This window comes from Mustela putorius, unplaced genomic scaffold (assembly GCF_011764305.1).
Source record: "Mustela putorius furo isolate JIRA1106 unplaced genomic scaffold, ASM1176430v1.1 tig00003869_pilon_pilon_pilon, whole genome shotgun sequence".
NCBI lineage: Eukaryota > Metazoa > Chordata > Mammalia > Carnivora > Mustelidae > Mustela > Mustela putorius.
This window is the reverse complement of record NW_025422021.1, coordinates 2892242-2907723: the sequence shown is the minus strand read 5'-3', so window position 1 is coordinate 2907723 and position 15482 is coordinate 2892242. Positions and strand designations below refer to the sequence as shown.

Below are 15482 nucleotides of genomic sequence, written 5' to 3'. Positions count from 1 at the left end.
ATTCCCTTATGTATCCAGGTTCCTAAACATGGCTTATCAATTGATTTTGAACTTTTAAGTCTTGTTTTAACAGTGTATGTTTCTTATTACTGCTTTGGCTACCCTGTAAATCTAAACCCTATTACTGATTTCTCTTTATTTTGCCTTAATTTTGTTTAAAGTGAATTTTGACTACAAATAATCAGGCTGATAAGCAATAGCTTTACTTCTGTTCTCATTTGTTTTCTTTTTTTTTAAATAAGCTTTTTACTTTGGGATTATTTTAGATTTATTCCATTTACTTTTGATGAAGAAGCTGTGCTTATTCTAGGAATGCAAAGATGGTTAAGGATTCTAAAATAAATCTAATTCTTACTACTATAACAGAAGGAGGAAAAAGCATGCAACCATCTCAATACGTGTAGAAAAAGTATCTAAAAAAACCAAAACATCCATTATTGACAAAAGCATCTTAGTAAGCTGTTAATAAAATGAAATTTCCTTAACTTGAAAGAAGTTATCTTTAATCAAAATAATATGGTACCTGTATAAAAACAGACAAATAGACCAATGAAACAAAACAGAGAGCCCAGAAATAAATCCACACATAAAAGGTCAAGTAATCTATGACAAAGGTGTCAAGAGTACACAACAGGAAAGGGATAATCTCTTCAATAAACAGTACTAAGAAAACTGGATGTTCACATGCAAAAGAATGAAATTGGATGCCATCTAACACCATATACAAAAATCAATTCAAAATGGATAAAAGACTTAAATGTAAGACCTGGAAATGCAAAATTCCTAGAAGAAAACACAAGAGAAAGAGCTCCTTCACTTTTGTCTTGGCAGTGATTTTCTGAGTGACACCAAAAGCAAAAATAAACAAGTGGTCCTATATCAAACTAAAAATCTCCTACACAGCAAAGGAAATGAACAACAAAGTAAAAACACAACCTATAGATTGGGAGAAAATATTTGCACACCATGTATATGATAAGGGGTAACTATCCAAAATATATAAGGAATTCATAGAACTCAATAGCAAAAAACAAAAATAAAAAACAAACAAACCTGATTTAAAAATGAGTAAGGCTATTTTTTCAAATAATTAGGATTATTGAATTATAAATACAGGCTATTGATTCAGAAATATTACATTAGAATTTCAGGATTTGTGCATACAAAATTACTGGCAGACTGGAGGTGAGAAGTGAAAAAAAGAAAGACAGTATATTTTTTGTGAATAGCTAGATGCATTTAAATATTTAATAGAGTCTATTTTAGAAGTTTCTCTATTGTGTTTCTTAGCTCAATATAATTGCTAGTTGCATAATTTGCTAAAGGTAATTTTGAGTTTGTTGCACATGGACCAAAGTAAATATTTCTAGTACTAAAGAGAAATAAAAATAAAAAATAATTTAAAAAAAATGAGTAAGGGAGCTGAATAGACATGTTTCCAAAGCAAACATAAAAATGGCCAATAGGTAGATGAAAAGGAATCCAACATCACTAATAATTAGGCAACTGCCTATCAAAACCACAGTGAGGTATCGCCTCACACCTGTTGGGATGGCTATTATCAAAAAGACAAAAGATAACAGGTGTTGGGAAGGGTATAAGAAAAGCTTTGTATACTGTTGGTGGGGATGTAAATTGGTACAACTGTTACTATTATGGAAAACAATATGGAGGTTCCTCAGAAAATTAAAAATAAAACTTTGATTCAGCAATCTCACTGCTGGGGATATATCCAAAGGAAATGAAATTAAAATCTCCAAGAGATAACTGTACTCTCATGTTCATTGCCACATTATTCACAGTAACCAAGCTATGGAAACAACCTTAAGTGTCTGCCAATGGTTGAATGGATAAAGAAAATGTGATATATGGAATATGATTCATCTATACAAAGGAGGAAATACTACCACTTGTGACAACATGGATAGACCTTGAGAAATTAATGTTAAGTGAAATATGGCAGAGAAAGACAAACACTATATGACCTAATTGATATTTAGTATCTAAAAAAGTTGAACTCATAGAATCAGAGGACAGAGTGGTGATTGAGAGAAGGTGGTATGGGGAAATAGGGAGATATTTGTCAAAGGCTATAAACTTTTAGTTACAAGATGGATATGTTCTGGGGATCTAAAATAATGCTAGTTAATAATACTGTATTATATGTTTTGTAAATCCCCCACCACTACAACAAAAAAAATAACTATGTGAAATGATGGATGTGTTAAAAATTATGGTCACCATTTCACAATGTACATATATATCAAACTATCACATTATATACCTTAAATATACACAATTTTTATTTGTCAAATACCTGTACACCTCAGTAAAGGTGGGAAAAAAAGAAAAAGATTATCTACAAAGTTCCTAAAGTAGATATTGTAATTCAAGTTTAAATATTGAGATTGGCAAGGAGACAAAAATGTACTTTATACTTCTAATCAATACTATATTGAAGGTTCTAGCTAAGGCAATAAGACAAGGAAAAGAAAAAAATGTTGTAAGACTAGGAAGAAAAAAATGAAGCTGCAATTATTGGCTGATGATGTGATTTGTGTATGTAGGAAAATCTCAAGGATTTCAGATAATCAAATAAAGTCAATTTAGCAATGTTGTTAAATAAAAAGTCAATAATATCAATTCAACATCTATAAAAGAGTTGGAAAAATAGATTTAAAAAACTGAACAATTACAACAGCCTAAAACATCAAATACCCAGGAATAAATTTCAAGATTCATATGTAAAACTTCTGTACAGAAAATCATAAAACATTACTAAAATGAAAACCGAAATAACATGGACATCCAACACTTTAGACTGGAGAAACTCAATATTGTAAAGATGTCATTTCTCTCAAATTAACCTATAGATTTTATGTAATCCCAATAAAAACTTCAGAAGTTTTCTTTTTTTTTAGTAGATATTATTCTAAAATTTAGACAAATAAAAAATAGACAAGAGAAACTTGGAGAAAAAGAAGGTGAGGAGAAGAGCTCAAGACTTATTATAAAGTCATAGAAATTCAAACCGTGTGGTATTGGCATAAAGCTAAACAAATACATCAATGAAACAAATAGTTAAGATAATCCAATACAAATATGGACACTGCGTTTATGGTAGCAGAAATGTCAGGAAAAGATTTTAAAATAAATAATTCTGGATCCATTGTACGTGCATGCACGTGGGGGAGAAAAACTAACCGAACAAATCCTGACTCCCAAAACCACTTCACGCTGCACATAAAACTTAATCCTTTTTTTTTAAAAATAAAACTTAATCCTAGATAAACTGTAGCTCTAGATGTGAAACGCAAAACAAAATTTCTGTAACATTGTAAAAGAAAATACATTCATGTCCTCATGATAAGCAAGGATAACTTAAATAGACAGAAAAAGTCTTAATCACAAAAGAAGAGATTAACAAACTGAAGTGTGTGAAATTAAGGTCTTCTACTTATTATAACACCACTAAGAAATTAAAAAGCCAGCCCACAGAGTATGAGATATTTGCAAGCCATGAATATGACAAAGGACTCGTCTTCAGAATAAGCAACTTCTACAAATCACTTAAAACCCCAGACAAACCAATAGAAAGTGGGCAAAAGACTTAAATAGGTACTTCTCAAAAGGAGATATTCAAATTTTTATGAAATTATTAAAAGGTTCTCAATCTCATTAATAATCAAGGAAATAAAATTAAAACTATAGGCCACTATATGCCCAGGAGAGTGACTAACATTAAAACAATTTAACAGTACCAAATGTGGGTGAGGATATGGAAAAACCAGAGCTCTCACAAATTATGAATTTTCCAATTTGGAAAAACTTTTGAAGAAATCTCATTATCAAACATATGCGTAACTTTTGATCAAGTAATTCTACACCTAGGATGTATGTGTATGTATGTGTATATACATGTGGAGATATATATATATAGGAGGTATATAATATATTGGATATTTTTATTTATTCATGGTAGTATTTGTAATGGCTTCAAACTGGAAACAATTCAAATGTTTTCCAGTAGATAAATTATGGTATATTTGAAAATGTGGAATACTATTCAGTAATAAAGGTGACTCGAGTACAGCTATATGGAGCATCTCAAAAGAAATTTGACACCAAAAATACATATTATACGACTCCATTTATAAAATTCAAAACCAGGTAAAACTGAAGTATATAATACTTGCAGTTGGGATGTTGGTTATCTTTGGGAAGGAGGGCCGTAGTCATTAGCTTAAAATGGGGCACAAGGTGACCTTCTGTGCTGCTGTAATGTTCTATCTCTTAACCTCAGTAATAGCTACTTTAGTGTATTAATTATAATTCATTAAAGCAAATACTTATGATTTACGAACTCTTCTGAGCTACGTTATATTTCAAAATAAATTTTATTTGAAATATCCATCTTTTATCAATTTTCTTCTTTTATCCACACCCACCCTATTTTTCACATTAAAGTATTAAATATTAAAATCTAAGATCTAAAGGTCTGGAGAAAAAAATATATGGTTATAATTATTAAAAGTAGCAGGGAGTGTTACAAGTACATAGCAAATTTTCATATCCATTTATCTCAATATTTGTTAACAACTGTTTGAGAGACAACAAGCAATGAGGTTTTTAAAAAATAAATGTATAAACTGTGACTCAGATTTTATTCCCCAAATTCACACATCTAGAAAGTGACAGAGTTCAGTTTAAGACTTTAATTCTTGATTTCTAGTTTCTTGCTCTTTATGCTACCCATGTAGCCATTTAAAATAATATATAACTTAAAATAAATGATCTTTATTCAAACAGCTGGGTTTTTTATTTGATTCTGACTAGACTCACTGTGAGTCATGACAATTTTCTCCTAATCCTGTTTTAAAAATAAATGCATTTATTGAGATCAATAACAGGAGGACATTTTCTACTTTTTTAATATATATTTTTCCACATCAAATAATGTGTGTGAACAGTGTTTCATACTTTCTTAGCTACAGTAATATATTTCAAATATGGATTCTGATTTGGGTGTTCTTTTAAAACTAAAATACAGTAATATCATTGAGCTGTTCAGGGACCTTATATTCTGAATTTCTCTAGTTGAATTTTCTAGTTTTAGATAAAAGAAGAATTATTAGTTTTAGTTTCCTTTCTAGGAGTTATCCAATTAGAAGGATAAAAAGAAATATTTGAGACTACAGTTACAGAAATAGGTTAGAACACTGTGCTAGTAAAATTATGAGTATGATCACTCTATAGCTTAAATATTCTTTGATCACTATAGAATACAGCTCTAACTTCCACCAGGTATTTTAAAATTACATACCTCTGGTCACAGTGACTACCAGTAAAAAGAGTTCATATGACTTAATTGACATCATCTGCATTATTAGAAAAATATAATTCAGAGGTTTATAAAACTGATGGTGTGCTAGGAGTCGCACACGTGAATGTGGGAAATGGTTGCTGTTTCACTGGTGATGATAGTGTACATTGGTACAAATTTTTTAAAAAGATGTATTTGTTTGACAGAGAGAGAGAGAGTGAGGGAAGGAATACAAGCAGGGGGAGCGAGAGAGGGAGAAGCCCGATGTAGGACTCCATCCCAAGACCCTGGGATCATGACCTGAGCTTGAGCTGAAGGCCAGGGCTTATTGACTGGACCACCCAGAGGTCCCCATTGGTACAAATTCTGGAAGAAAGTCTGGCAAGCAGTATCAACAGTGTAACATAAGCAATTTCTAAGGCTGTGTACTCAATTTACATCAGTTTTCCAAAGGAAACAACTAATGACCAAGATTGGCCTACAGGGTTATTTGCTGTAGCATAATTTATAATATAAAAACTTACCATAGCATAAATGTCAAATAATAAAAAAAATTATTAAATTACCCATGGCATATTCATATTCACTTTGGAGCCATTAAAAACAGCACAGTAAAGGAATTGTAAGATGCTATTTGGCCAGACAGAACAATACTACTCATACTCTGTCCTCAACTTGCCACCCTTCACTTGTGATGCTATGGAAGGGTATGAATGCCTGTCACGGATTCCAACAAAGGAAGATATTATGCCAAGGCTCCTGTGACTTTTCATACGTCGATGATAGCAGAAATAGTTCTTTTTGACACATATTTCTGTATCAGCAGGACCTGACTTTACTTACGAGAGTGGTCACTTCCCCACCCTCTTCCGCCTTCTGTGACCCTACTCTTCCCTTTAAGAAGTTTCTGAACATAATTTTTGAATTCCTGCCCTCTTCCACGTGATGATCTCCCTGCTCCCCATTTCTCCATGCATGACCATCATGACGTGTTGCATCTGTGTGTCCTTCTCTGGGTTTCTTGACATTTCCTACCGTTCTTCTTGTAACTATAAGCTAACCACCTTTTGCTTTAAGTTTTCTCTTTGATATCCTACTTCCCACCCCTTAGGTTCCAAGTCCAAATCCCAGAATCATTTATTTGTTCATTTACCACATTTTAATGGCTTTTTGCCTACTTGCTATGGTTAAACTCTATCTCTGGACAAACCTATTTACTAAACTTTGGACTGATTATGGCACAGATGTATAATCTTCTTGGTCCTTGGGTTTGTGATCATTTCACTGAGTTTTTACTCCTTCTTAACCTAAGAGGAAAACTTTAGCCTTCCCTCAACTGGGTAGAGGTCCCCAATCCTATTAACTTCACTGCCATTATAATAATAATTATTATTATTAACTCCACTGCCCCATGAGGAAGAATCAATACCTGGGGTCTCTGAATTCACAGCTGAGACCAGAGCTCATCTACTATAGGCTAAGAGACCCTGATCAGGAAGGGAAAGTCATCCCTAAAGGGGTGAACAGCATCTTATTGATGGAAAAGTAACCCATATAAAGAATCTCAGCTTCCTTCTCTCTCATTTTCTCTTTTTGAATGTCTTTTAATGACTTATAATACAGACAAATAATGCCAAATAATTAAGTGGGACTAAAGTACCTTCTGAATTATAGGTATAAAAGTATCCTATTCTTGTTAAAAAAAAAAAAAAAGAAAGTCCTCCACAGCCATACCTAGAGTTAAGATGGGAAGCACCAGTGTGGTTAGGTTTTTTATGAGTAGGAAAGAAGCATTGGGGGGGAGAGGGCGGGAGGGACAGCTGTTGGAGTTTAGTTTCTCTTCTCATGTCTTTAGTTTTGAAATGGTTTACAAAGAAACCACATTTAATACCGTTACAGAACATTCATGTTCATCTGTTTTTTAAATTGTGGTTACTTTATCTTGAACATCCTGAACAAATCATGTTAAGGCCCAAGTTTTTTTTAACCTGCTTTCAATTTTCCCCAATTCCCCAACTTCATCGTCTTTTAGTGCCATTCTCATATGACACTGCCTCCTTTTTACCTTTAAAGTAAGAAATGCTGTAGATATAAGAAAGAATAGTTTTGCACATTTCTAAAAGATGAACCTTAAAACCTTCCAGTACTAATAATGAGCACCTCTAATCTATTTCTCTAGCCCTGGGTTTCTAAACCTGGCATCTACATTCACTGACCTCTAGCAGAGTTCTCCATTAACAGAACAAAATCATGCAAAATGCCAGGGACTGTTTCATTCTAAATGCATGTTCTGTAACATCTCTGTGCTCAGATTAGAAATAATTCCTGGACAGATACATACTCAGAGTTCAGCTGGTTGGTGGACCATGGCTGTAGAACTGCTTCCATTTACCCTGTTGAGGTAAACAGTTATATCTTCACTCTCTGCTTAGCAGCAAATAACAAGAAACACTACATTACAAATAAAGCCATAGAGACTGAGGTCACTTCAACTCACCTTCTAAGCTTCCTTCACTTGAAAATGGTAAAATAAAATATTCATGGGCTACCATTATGTGGTTGAACACTGAGGGAGGTATTTCCTTTTATTTCTATTAATCCGTGATTGCTCACAGCCTCCTACCAAGTCCATCATCTATATCCCTGTCTACCCCATATATGTATGACCACAGAGACTCAACAAGTGAGACAACTAATCAATCTTCCTAACAGCATGACAAGTATACTGAATCACATTTCCAATGTTCATTGGCACTTTGAACAAAAAAACACAACCTAGTTTATCCACAGAAGGACCAATTTCCCCAGGAGATGTCTGAGGCTGCCCACGGCAACCTATCATCTCTGAGAGTTTAGGGAACACAAACGAATACTGAAAGCAAGTTGACTTTCTGAATTAAAATTTTAAGCCCTTTAAATGAAATAGCAATACTGAAAGTAATTTAACATCTTTTAAGATAATTCAAAGTGCTTAACTCATTTAATATAATTATCTCTTAACATTGTTATATAGTCTCTATTTTCCTAGTGCTCTTCAGAAAGGACAAAATACCCTTCCTTTTACCATAATTTCCCCCTTGTCTATATCTAATTGAAGAGCTTTCTATCAGGAAACTTGAAAAATGGATAATTAGTGCTCTGGGGCCTCTCGTCAACTATGAACTTGGGAATTGGGAGTTTCTGGCCTTGCTTAATGAAAAGTGTTTGAATTAAATTTCCTTCATCTCAAAAGTATCTTTTTTTTTTTTTTTTCTTTTGGTAAAAAGTTTCTCAGAGAATCTCTCTTAATAGCCACTGGCAAAGCCCATAATTCTACTACTGAAACAATGAGATCTATTTTCCAGATCATCAATCTTCATTCTCCAGACAGATACAATTGTTTGAAGAGTTGCAATTACATTATCCCTTGGTGCTTCTTCAGCCTCCACATTTGACTGATTCCACAGTTAAACAATTAAAAGGCCAAAGGAATTGAGGATTAATTTTTATCTCTAATAATAAAAAGTTCATTGCACTGAATTTCTTGGTATCAGCATCATCACCCTCCTAATTAAAAGTGCAATAGTTATATAATCTTGCAAAAGGAGAAATGGAAGTCAATACGTATTCATGGACTATGTAATTTGAGCGTAGGAGCAGCAATCATCCTGACTGTATGGACAGCACCATTTTATACTACCTATAAATGAATCAATTTAAAGTGCTCGGCTTAGCCTAGAGAGCTAACAGTTAATTTCATCCTCTGATACTAAACATTACGTTTTTGGATAGCCAACGATATTTAGCAAGAAATAAGTCCAGTAGATTCCAAACCAAATGTAGTTAACCAGGATGAACCACACATTGCATTGGCATAGAGGTATGTTCTACTTCAACTGGCATTAAAGGCCAGCAGGAAGCTGTTGCTTGCTAATTATCAATAAGGAGTCAAGGCCAGCTCTTCCTCACTTTCCCTTCCCAACTCTTTCCACACGACTGCTGCCTTCGTCTCATCATGTTACCATCAGTTCTGTTCATGTTCTTATTCTCCTCGGTGGCTCTAGGAAGGCTCTAGGCTCTCCCCTTCCCTGTCCAGGTGCCAAGGTTTGGATTCCATAGGCCTCCACAGGCACCTAGGAATCTGAATTTTTCACAAGCAGCCACAGTGTCAGGGCAGCGTGGTCCCGGAGCCACTTTCCTTTTTTTTAAAGATTTTAAGTTCCGGTTAGTTAACTTACAGTGTAGTATTAGTTTTCAGTGTACAATATACTGATTCAGCATTTCCATACAATATCTGGTGCTCATCAAAAGTGCCCTCCTTAATCCCCACCACCTACCCACCTCTCCTTTGGTGACCACCCGTTTGTTCTCCAGAGTTAAGAGTCTGTTTCTTAGATTGCCTCTCCCCCCCCCTTTGCTCATGTGTTCTGTTTCTTAAATTCCACATATGAAGAAATCATATGATATTTGTCTTTTCTGTCTGACATATTTCACTTAGCATAATACTCTCTAGCTCCATCCACATCGTTGCAAATGGCAAGAGGTCATTGTTTTGGATGGCTAAGTAATATTTCAGTGAGTGTGTCTCTCACATCTTTACCCATTCATCAGTCATTGGGCACTTGGTTGTTTCCATAATTTGGAATAATATTGTAGATAATGCTGCTATAAACATCAGGGTGCATGTATCCATCTGAATTAGCGTTTTTGTATCCGTTGGATAAATACCTAGTACTGCAATTGTTGGATCATAGGATAGTTCTATTTTTAACTTTTGGAGGACCCTCCATGCTGTTTTCCACAGTGGCTGCACCAATTTGCACTGGGAGCCATTTTTCAAGGAAAAAACTGCCTGTGAGCTTCTTGATTACTTCCTGGTCTATTTATTTTGAGTGCTTGGCACAAGGCTTCAATGAGATAGGAATTCAAGAAAAATGATACCAAAAGCCTGGAATAGGTAGGATTTACATTAGAAATTGGCTTACGGAAAGGAAGGCTCAGAATCTGGTCCTATTAAATGCTCTTTTATACACTTGTGTCTCTGAGTCTCAACTTCTTCAGGGTAAAAGTTCAACAATAGGAAAGCAGAAGGTTAAGAATGTGAATGACAGGCTGGTAGAGAGGACAACATTTTAAGTGTATGATTTAGGATAATGTTCCTTGATCCCAAAAGCACACTCCTCTCAACTGGCCCACCCCTAAAACTGGAAAGGGGGGGAACTTCATGAAATCATGGTAGAAATCACCTAACCAAAATATAATTTTTAAACATTAAAAATTATCTTAATCTGCTAAAAGTGAGTGGTTTTCTTCTAACCAAATTGAAATTTTGTTTAAAAACATACATCTTAGGAAATCACCTGAAGTCTGTGGAAGAGTTTATCTGTGGTCTTCTGAGAATTGCTTCCCTTTTTGTTTTTGCCAATTCTCTCATGAGACAACTGACTAGTCAAGCCAAAATTTGTACTGTTTTATAAAAACAGCTCCATATTTTATTCATTTCAGAACATGAAGGCTAATGTCAATGTCAGGACTTGTCTTCCATAAAACTATCACATTCGACTCTTGGGTATTTACCCAAAGAATATGAAAACAGTGCAAAAAGGTATTTGCACTGCAGAATTATTTACAATAGACAAATTATGAAAGCAACCCAAGTGTCCATCAATAGATAACTGAATAAAGAAGATGTAGGGTGTATAAGTGTGTGTATGTGTATAATATACATATACAGAGAACACAATTATCATGATGAACACTGAATAATGTATAGAATTGTTGAATCATTATATTGTACACCTAAAACTAATATAACACTGTATGTTAACTATACTGGTTTTAAAAACATTTAGATAAAAATAAATAATATTCAAAAAACTATCTCAAGTCATATTTTAAACCAGATTCAGTGTACTCCTCTCACTTCCCATTCCAATTTTATTGGCATATTGAGAGCTATCAAGAATATACATGAGTGCTTGATTAAGCCCTGTCTTAATAAGAGCCAATTATAAAGGGAATGACCCAAACTATACAGAGACTTCCCAAGGAATGATGACTATTACTGGATTATGCTTTTTTCCTTATGAGGGCATCGAGCCCAATGTGGGGCTTGAACTCAGGACCCTGAGATCAAGACCTGAGCTGAAATGAAGAGTCAGGCACTTAACTGACTAAGCCATTCAGGCACCCCTTACTGGTTTGCTCTTAAAGGAATGGGCTAGCGGGTAAACATCAAGCCAAAGGACCTGTGTATTATAATTTGTTCCTTGGTTTCTGTTTCACAGGGTCAGCTGCTGTTTGTTATTCTCTTGACTCATCTCATGAACCCCAGATTTCTCTATTTCAAAATGACTGCCATGGAATATGCTGCTCCACCCCAGCACTCACAAACTGACCTTCACTGCTTCAAACAGTATCTTAGCAGGTCCTGTCATGTTAACTCTTTCTCAACTCTTAGAAATACCCTCCTCTGTCCACACAGAGTCGTCCTAAAAATTGCAAAATAAGAAGCTACTACATTAATAACACCACAATGTAAAACCTAATATATAATATTATGAAACAGGCATTGTGGGAGAATGGATCAGTGATTAAGAGAACACATCTGGTATCCAGTAGACCTGGGTTCATGTTGTGACTCTGATGAGTACTAGGCATCCAACAGGGTGCCTACATCTCTCCAACTCTCATCTGCAGACTGGTGCTAACAACACTACTACCTCACTAGGTTTATGTGAAGATTAAAAATGCTGACTGCATGAAGTTAGCACGAGGACCGATCAAAGTATTTGTTCAATTGCTATGAGCGACTACCGTTAATGACAAGGGTACATGCTTTAGAGTCACAATTATTTCAACTCATGGCTCTGCGTTTCAATCTCTTCATTTGTAAAGTGAGGTTGGCACCAACTATGCTACAGATTTGGTTTGCAGTTTAGAGATAAATATATTAAAATCCTTGGTAAAATGCCTGGCACAGGACAAGCACTCAATAAATGGCAGCCATTGTAATAATTATAGATGGAAATGACTTTGGTTATGAGACTGTAATCCATATGCCATCACTATCAATTTGTTCGAAGTTTAAAAGGCTTTTGATACCTTTCAGCGCAGCTGATCTTACTCCATCATGATCCTCCTACTGGTGAGGAAATCTTACTCAGGCAGAAACACACCCAGCCTTTCTCATCCTCTATCTACTGAGAAGGGTCTCACCTCTACCAGCAGAGTTTCTTTCCTTTCTCTGCCCTGGGGGGGTGGAGGGTGGGATGGGGGTGTTCTGTTGTCAGGCAGATTCTCTGGGACTTCCCGGGAAACTCATGAAGGGAGGGAAAGGGAATTTCCTGAATACAGTTTTATGTGTTCTCTTCTGAATATTCAAGGGAAGTAGGTACAAAAAGAAAAAAAAAAAGGAGAAGGGAGAAGGGAAAAAACCTCCTTTTGTTGGACTATGTTCTTTGAGTGCCAGTTCTCTAAAGCAGTACCAAATGAGTCATGGTTTCTACTGGGTAATAAACGCTATGGACTTGGCTGTTCCTGAGGGCAGAAATGCCATAGGAAATCAGACACACTATGAAGGCAGGGCTACTTGATTTCCCAGGAAGGTAGCCATTTGAGGGAAATACCTTTAGAACTGTTAACACGGGAGGATCTGAAGGAAGACTGCCAATGGTGTGACAAGGAAGAGAGGCTTCCCAAGTGAAATCAGAAATCAGGTGACCAAGGAGACCTACCCCAGAGGATGTGCCCTTCGGCTGACCTGCAATTGGGGTTGAAAAACACCAGGAGCTCCATAGAAATGGGGCCCAGCACTGACATCACTGAAATGCAAGAAGTGGGGCTAACTGGCAGCCCTCCATGCAGAGCAGAGAGAGGACATCTGCCAGAGAGAGACATTGGGAGACAGAAGAAAAGAAATGTGGCAAACAAGAGTGCAGGAGAAGGAAACATAGGCTTATTGGGCTATGCGACCATGGCAAGAAAGCACTATGCAACGGGTATTTCCCATCTGCCCTTCCAGAGTCAATATGCCCCATTCTCCACCCTGCTCTGACCCTGGGAGACTGACCTTTGTGGACTAGATCAGTGGCTCCCTTGTCCTCTGGCTTCTGGTTGAGTTCAGTTAATGTTGGCCACCAGCAAGAGACTAGACTGCAAGAAGAGAGGGAAGGCAGGTATTGGGAAGGCAGGTATTTGTTTACTTCTTCATTTTCATTCTAGACTTTGTTTGATTTTTCTTCTTCCTGGTGGCAACAAACTGGCCGTAGCCTTCCTAGGAAAGAGCAGCTCCTTGCCTGCTGGTTGTGTCTCTCCTGCAGCTGCACCTGTCTCTGGCTCCTGGCTCCCTTTCCTTGCTATCTTGGGGTCAAGGGACAGTAATTGATTCCAGCTACTGCTAGTTCCTGGCTCTTCTCTCTCTCCCACTTGTTCTCTCAACCCTGTCCACACCTTTTTAAATATTCCCTTCCTTAAACTCTCAATTACCTACTTGAATGTACCATCTGCTGCCTGCCCAGACACCAACAGATAGACTCATGTACAATGATGACTGTACAATGAGAAAATGCAAAGGCAATCCATTGCCTTCCTGATAAAGGGAGGATGAGAGAAAATATGAGAGTAGAACTCAATCACTGGACTAATGACTTTGGTTAGAAGATGTTTATGAACTTTATGTAAATCCAAAGCTTGATTCATGGTAATATGATCTACTTGTAATTATTTTCTATGATGATGATTTTGGTAAAACAAGGCAATATATTTTGCAGGTTTCCATTATTAGAATAAGTTGATTTGCAATGTTGCACAATGGAAAAGAGATTTAGGCTCAATTCCCATCTTCACCACTTATTGTGTTAAATTATTCCATCTTTGTATATCTCAATTTTTCCATCTGAAAAACGGCGGTCCTAATACCTTTTTTGCAGGATTCTTACGAGATTAAGTGGATTCCTACCAGATGCATGCTTGCTCACAGTAAACCCTTAACAAATGACAGTCACACGTGTCATTCCTGTGCTTTTTTGTATCCTCTTCTACCCCAAGTGTCAGTTTAAGAAATCCAACCAGATTGTGGTGTTGTCAAGGGCACTTAAATAGGGGTGAACCCAATCAGTTCCCTCAGCACTGTTTTAGATCTAGATGAAGAAGACTCTGATAAACTCCTTGCTGGCAGGGAAGCTGTGGCCAGCTCCCAGTAATCCACTCATCTGTCATATTTCCCTTTGTTGAAAACGATCTCTGAAGTGTTTATTTTTTTTTCAGAAATACATTCCAAACAACATCATTTTGTGCTACACACTACACTTACATCCTCAAGTTATTGATCAGTTAAAATCCTCAGAATTTCTTGAAAATTCTAGTAAACTAGTGATGCAAAACTTCCTAACCCTAATATGACTCAAAATTTCATTTTCAAAGACTTATCTTTCCTTTGTACCTTATTTTCCATACTGAACATTCTTGAGAAGATTGCTCAAGATTATTTTTGCTGAAGAAATAAAATATCAGACACATAGAATATATTTAGGAACAAATATCTAAATCTTAGGTCTGTTCTCTTTTATGTTAAGCCTCCTACATGCCACAATACTTTTCACCTTAACATACGTTCCTTCACACATACAATAAGTATTTACTGAGTGCTAGTCACAGACCTAGATTCTGGGGACTCTCCAGATAATAAAAAATGCAGAAATGAACACCCTGATGGATGTTACATTCTAAATACAAGGTTAATATATTTTCTTCATCTTTTCTGTATCTCTATTTACAAAAAGTATCAATTTTTAACAAGTCTAATGTTTCCAAATAAACTATAGGATGTCCAGTTTAATCTGAGTTTCAGATCAACAATAAATATTTTTTAGTATGTCACAAATATTTTGCTTGACTAGAGGTATTCATTGTACATATTTATACTAAAAATTATTTTTTAACATTTAAAAAAAATTAAATTCACTTATCCAACATATCATTAGTTTTTGAACTAATGATTAATGATACATTAGTTGCATATAACACCCAGAGCTCATCAAATCAAATGCCCTCTTTAATACCCATCACCCAGTCACCCAATACCCTACCCACCCCTCTATCTGCAACCCTCAGTTTGTTTCCTGGATTCAAGAGTATCTCATGGTTTGTCTCCCTCTCTGATTTCTTCCCATTTAGTTTT

The 15482-nt window shown here is 35.7% G+C and overlaps 1 protein-coding gene across 8 annotated transcripts in view; it reads right to left on the bottom strand.

The window, feature by feature from the left end:
• The window catches only part of ZNF385B (zinc finger protein 385B), a 417541-nt gene that overhangs the window by 229085 nt on the left and 172974 nt on the right, over positions 1–15482 (bottom strand). Inside the window, exons 1-2 of one of the 8 annotated variants that reach the window (XM_045066770.1) lie at positions 13374–13446; positions 7665–7716 (exon numbers count right to left, since the gene is read on the bottom strand). The exons of 6 other annotated variants lie outside the window; for them this stretch is intronic. The gene's annotated coding sequence lies outside the window, so the exon portion shown is untranslated. Of the gene's footprint in view, positions 1–7664; positions 7717–13373; positions 13447–15482 lie in introns of those variants that run through there. One more of the 8 variants, XM_045066771.1, reaches the window with a different exon arrangement.